The sequence below is a fragment of the Anopheles darlingi genome, chromosome 2 (genome assembly GCF_943734745.1).
Source record: "Anopheles darlingi chromosome 2, idAnoDarlMG_H_01, whole genome shotgun sequence".
Taxonomy (NCBI): Eukaryota; Metazoa; Arthropoda; class Insecta; order Diptera; family Culicidae; genus Anopheles; species Anopheles darlingi.
In genome coordinates this window covers 8,809,272-8,815,653 of record NC_064874.1, presented here as the reverse complement: position 1 = coordinate 8,815,653, position 6,382 = coordinate 8,809,272, and the positions used below count along the sequence as shown (strand labels likewise).

At 48.8% G+C, this 6,382-nt stretch overlaps 1 protein-coding gene across 2 annotated transcripts in view; it reads left to right on the top strand.

The window, feature by feature from the left end:
• LOC125951199 (alpha-tocopherol transfer protein-like) overlaps positions 1–6,382 on the top strand; it is an 8,244-nt gene continuing 1,862 nt past the window's right edge. Inside the window, exon 1 of one of the 2 annotated variants that reach the window (XM_049679862.1) lies at positions 1–427. The gene's annotated coding sequence lies outside the window, so the exon portion shown is untranslated. The remainder of the gene's footprint in view (positions 428–6,382) is intronic. The other variant, XM_049679861.1, reaches the window with a different exon arrangement.

Here is a 6,382-nt window from a genome sequence, read left to right as displayed (position 1 = left end):
TTCTAGGGGTGGGGTGGGCGATTGAGAGTGTCGCGAGAGTGCCGTGGTGAGGCCGAGATCATCACCGAGCTGGTGATCGTAGCGGACAGATCAGGCGGCAGCGGCAGCGTCGGCCACTCACAACCCGTTGAAACGTGCGCGTGGACGGACGGTTTCACGGATTTGTCTTCCCCATATCGAGACGTAGCAGTAGCTCACTTCTTATTGTCGTCCGGATTCCGGTGGACCAGCAGTCCCGTCTTGTGACTACTTCGCGCAGTTCAGTGTAGTGCAATAAGTGGTATTGAGGTGCCATTCCGTGCCAAAAAGGTGCCAAAAGGTGTAAAGTGTCCCCAGTGGTTGCGCGAAACGTCTCCAACTGCAGGTGGATTCAGCAGCAGAAGCACCAGAAACAGAAGAAGCAACAGGAGAAGCATCAGTAGAGCAGGTGATAGAGAGCAGTTCCGTTGGCGCGCACGAGCGAGTTTGTTATTTAGCGACCTGTGCTCCTTTGGTTCGGTCCGGTTATTTGTTGAGCAAATTAGATAACCACCCAAATTCCGATATATGTAACTGCCCGGGATATAGGTATCCGTAGTAGGAAGCGGTGTAGTACCAAAAGCGCCGATACAGGAAACGTATTTAGTCTTTCTTGGAGTTGGCTGGCCGTTGCTTGAGAAACTTGGTGTGGTATAACGTGTTTTGCGCGACTGAAATGCAATAAACCAGGCAGGGGGGCGGCCACATTAGCCTCACGCTGTCCACGCAGCTTTAGCTTCCTGCTGGACGGGACGGCTGGACACGGGACGAGACACCAGCTGTGTTTGAGGTCATGGCGGTCGTCATACTGCATGCCGTGCAAGACACGCCACGAATGCATTTCTTAAAGCAAATCCTTTGTTTGTTGCACTCGCCGTAGGCCAGAGATCACGATGTAGCCGCTGTTGCTGTAGCTGTTGCTGCTGTTGCTGCTGCGGTTATTCAATCGAATGCTTAGCCCGTTTCGGAACGGTGCAAGATATTGCGTTTCCTGCGCTAGCTAACGGCTAACGGCCTCTCTCGTCGGCCACCAACAGATTTCTCTTCGTCGTTTTGCCGTTGGGGATGGTCCGCTGGAGGCTGCTGCCTCTGGGGAGCACACGAAACTAGCTAGTCGCGGTACAGGTTGATACCTTCACTTTGCGGAAACTAGTCACGCGGTGGCGCGCGCGCTCACCCCCCGGCCGATGGACAGAGCAAACGTTACTTTCCTGCATTTCCTCGGTGGTCGCTTACGGTGCCGTTTGCTGGGTGGTGGGTGATAGTGAGACCGTGTAGCGAGCGAGAAAAAAAAATCATCATCAAAACAACGGCGATCGGAGTATATGGGGCTAGCCCGGAAAACAGGCGGCCAATGAAAGGGGTTGGGGGAAAACCGATGGTTCGTTTGCCCCGCTGGACAATCCGTGGCGAAAGGGAGTCCAATCACATCGAGGTAGGCGGCGTACTATGAATGTGATTACTAGTAGCTAGTACGACTACAACTGCTATGTTTGATTTGTGCTACATTGTTGCTTTTTTACTGTAATCACTAGCGGCAATAGCAAACAGTTTCAAATATCGTTTTTTGTCTCTTCCATTAGCGCCATGTTGACGCAAGTGATCATGCATCTGGTCACTCTGGCCAGAGAAGCAGGTGCTAATCGGTAGCAAGAAGGTCGCTCAAGTACGCCTTACCATAGCCTACTCTATAGCCGCTACCGGGACTGGAAGACTGAATTACTTTGACATTTCTCATGTCGCGGCTTCCTTGGACTGTTTGTATTACGAAGTTGCAGATGTGATCTGCATCCATCTGAACTCAGATACTGGCCGGCCTTTCCCAGGGCTTAAAACGCAACCGTGGGTTGGGTGGACGTTATCTAACACACATGCAGAGAGCGTACTAGGATAGGTCATAAAACCTGTAATGGCAGGTACATAGCTCGTTAGCTAACTGCAACCTAACTGTACCATTGCAGCTGATTGCTTTGCGGGAGTCTGCCGTTAATGGTTAGTACCACCCCCTCTCTCTACCAGAGTGGACCATCGTATGTGCGTGTGTGTGTGTGATTTAGGAAGAAAGAAAGTTAACTCCTCGTTTTACCAACGCTTTTCGCTAAACAGACCCCGCTGGGATCGTTATAAAGTTACGGCGCGTATCTCACCGAATGATGCTATGATGAATGAAGTGACGAACTTTTGGGAAACGGAGCTCAACACAGCAAATGTTACGTCCGCAGCTAGTTAGCTAGCACTATTATCACAGATTCATCTTTCGTTTAATTACCGCCACACACCTTGAGCTGGCTTATGAATATGCCGTTCGGTCGAAATGGCGGAAGAGTGCTGGAGTCGCAAAACTAAGTGCCATTTCTTGTCTGAGGCATATGTCACAACCCGTAATCGGGATCCTGCTGCGTCGTTATGCAAAAATTTAAAATTCATTAAACACATAAAAAAAAATCCAATCAAATCCACCAAACTACAAGACAAGACATTGATTAACGCGTGACCTGATATATGGACGCAACAGTCGCAATCGCAGCGTCTGTCGTCTGTCGTCTGTCGTTTGGCGTTCCGGGCATCATGCTATCGACCTCTCCTCTGACCGTCGGCGACGACGTCACCGCAAACCGGCGTCCTTGGTGGGTTTTATGTGTGGTGATTTTTTGTCTGGAATTTGATGTATCCCACGAAACCGATAGCTAGTATAGCTGCTGGCTGCTAGGCCACTTCGTCCTAAACTATTACTAGTCTGCGTGACCTTCGAGGTCGAGGTGTCACTAATCACTACTTTCGTCATCTCGCTTGGAGGTTGAACCGGTGACAGGCACTACGCTTCCTCTCGAATGCATTTTGCCCTTGCCCGAAAGCTCGCCGAAGCGTGAAGCTGCGGGTTAGTATTGACTAGCTTAACTAACCTCTATCCCATCGCCTTGCTCGCGGCTATTTTGGGCCGTCGGAGATTGCCATCTGCTGCTACCAAACACTCTGCCACTGAGCCAGTTCGTTCGTGAGAGGTTCAGCATGATGCAAAGATAACGCACCGCCATCACCTATCTGCACGGTCGGGCATGATTGATGGTGCGAGTCCCAAGGGGAAGCGTGACGAAACTCCTGCGTCGCATGGTCCGCGGCAACCTTTCTTTCTCTTTTTACCGGCCAATCTATAGCCGGCGAACACACATTAATGACTATTTTTGGGGAGGGGGAAGAAAACGAACGCAGAAGCTGAAAACTATGCTACCGTTTGATTGGATTTCGTTCGTTTCGTGGGTGCGAGCCTGCGAACTAGTGGGAAACACGACATAACAATAGGCCAAACAGTTGGTAAAAAGTTGGCAAGCGTGTTGCCAAACGTCAATCTTCACTCTGCGATCCGTTACGTTGCTTCCCACCCAGAAAAGGGTAACACACCAAAACGGTGATGCTGCAGGATGGTGGTCACGGTGTTCGACTACTCTCTGTCAATAGTCTCAAGTGGTTGGCACCTCCGGCGGCCAGTCTGCACCGTACCCCGTACTACTTAGCCCGTACTGTTTGTGTTCTTTTCCACTCAGCAGCCGGGCAAATCCGGGCGCGGTGATTCCGAGTGGCCTCACGGAGAGTGATGTGTTTGCTAAATGTGTGCCTACCGCGTAGTCGTCAGTGCTCGGAATTTGGCAATCATCTCGTCTCAGGTCAGATTTGCTGTTTTAATGGTCTTGCCACTATTCCGATTCGGATAAGCGACAGGAATACACGACATCGTGAAGAAATGCCATGGGTTCAAACACGGTAATGGTTCCGAATTGCCTCATCAACAAACAAGCAGACACTGCAGCACTGCTGATGGCTACGCAGGGTCATTTAGGTCAGGTCGATGGACGGCATTAATTTGTGGGATTATTCGCGTGACACAGTCACAGCGGAATTGCTGATTGGGTTTTTGTTGTTTTTCGTTATTGTAGAGTAAAATATTGTAATTAATTGCACGGCAGATTCTCGTGTTGTATTTTGTAGTCAGTTCATTAGCAGTAGTGTGATAGTGTACCAAATAAGATAATCTATCAGCATTGCATTAAAATTGTGTGGCTTCTAGTTTCTTCTTCACGAATATATCGTTCAAGGCACGAACGTGTTTGGAAACATATTTCAAAGACATGTTTTATGGCTTCACAAGATGACCTTTTGTTTGCCCATCATCTTCATCCAATGCTTGCTCAGACCTATGCCTGTAACGCTTCCGCTGATATCTGTTTTCAATTTGCATAAGCTGTTGAAGCCAAAGTTCTTCAAGGTCTTTGTAAAAAGTTCTTATTTGACGTTGGTCGTTTAGAATCTCTGTTGAGTGGTGCAATCAGTCTTGCGGGAATATTTAGAGAGAATTTGTTGTCCTGTAGCTATCTATAGCTCGAAGCTGAGAACTATAAAACCATATTTGCTCAACCACTATGCAGACTGCTAGACAACTAGATGCCTTGTAGTTAGGCCGACTATTGAGTAATTTTGGTATTCTAGCTGCTATTAAAAATTTGTTGCTCCAAATTGTCCCTTTTAAAACCCAATCACTTTAAAGAACTACGACTATTATAGCCACTCGCTGACTGAATGTGTCATTTAGAAAGAGTCAACAGTTGGGATGAAACAAATGCTCGTACTCATACTTATGGTAATGTCCTGTATCTCTGCTAATGGCTGGCCGTTGAAATGGTTGAAGGAAAATAAGGAAATTCCTTCGCATTAATTAATTAGCATCAATAAGAAGCATTAGCACCTCCCGACAACGGTGACGCAACAAAGTTCAAAAAGCAAATTTAATGTCACAATCCAAGCGCTTTAGTCGTAATAAAGGCCAGGAATGTATCTAGTGCTACACACGTCATCCCTAGGAATCCCCTATCTCTGGACACCGGACACGTTTACGGAGTAAATGTGTAATTAATTATTTTCGGAGAAGAATGCACGGTTTCTGTGGAACATCCGGTCAAAAGGCCGGAGGACAAGGTGAGGAGGACCAGAATAAAGCGGGGTATCGACAAAAGAAAGAATAAACATTAACCTTCTTACGGTGACAGCTGGACAGGTGATTTGTCCGGTAAAATACGCAACGAACCTCACCCCAATCGGCAGTCCGCCGCAAGGTCAATGCTTTAACTTTGCGGTTTTGTGTTTTGTTAGTGTGTTTTCGGTTTTTTTAAATTCGATAAAACTGTTTTCGTAGAAGAGTAGAAACTACGGCCGGCGTATGGCCGTTAGCACTAGATAGTGTCGTCGAGATAGAGACGTCGAGGTGTGCAATGGTGCAATCGAAGCGGAGCGATCGATCGGACAAGGAGTATGAGTGAGTGAGCTATGCTGATCACCGTGGATCATGTATGCGAACGCGTGCGATCACTCGCCGTGATTCACGGTCAAGGTTGGCACCGGCAAGCACGCCACCTCAAACCGGCCTTCTCCCCCTCTCTTTTTGGCTCCTTCTGTCTCTCTCTCTCTTTTCCTCTCGTGCGTTCGAACGTTAACGAGTCGCGTATTGACTAATGGGGACCCCCTTGGGGCTCCATTGGTGTTTCGGAAATGGCGCCCCATACACGCGCACACACACACGCACACGAGGGTCCGCGGATTTAGATTGCGCGATTGAAACGTGTTCGAGAGGAAGCAGCTCCTGGGCTCATGATTTGCCGTTGCCGCTCGAAGGAAATGGACCATTAATAAGCAGAGTTCCGCGGATCGCCGTAACTCATCATCATCCGCCGAAGCCGCAGCATAATCGGGGCGAAAGTTTTCAAGGGGTACCAGTGACAGCCCCCCCCCCCCCCCCAGCCGCTCCTCGAGGGTATCGATGAATAACAAGGTGCCGCCCCTGGTGCTGCTGGTGCGACATTGAGCTAGTTTTGAGAGGAACGAGAGGCGTGTCGCAATCTCCGAGCGACCAAGCGCACAGCCGCCCCACCGGAGGTGCCGGAGACCATTGTCGGCGGGTTTAAATTAGTGATAATGTAAGCTGGCAGGTGGGCGGGCAGGGGTGCAGAAAAAAAGTTCGCTTTGGACATAATGTTTTAAAATCTGCCATCTATACTAGCCCCCCCTCCGGGCCGGGGCCAGGGGGCAGAGTTACGAAACTTGAATTTGCGATACAACAACAAAGCAGCTCCATCGTACTACGGTCGCAGCAGGCCAGCAGTTTGGTGGCGAAACACAGTCGGTGACAGGACATAGTAGGCAGCAAATCCTTGCTCTCGAATGTCAATTTTATTTGGAACTGATAATCGAGTACGCCACGAATTGTAATTGGTCGATAGTCGAAGTTCTATTGAGCTAGTTATCATTGAACAAAATGGCAAGGTTTCAAGAATTTCGTGTTATGGTCCAACCTTTGTAGCTGATCTCTACACACATG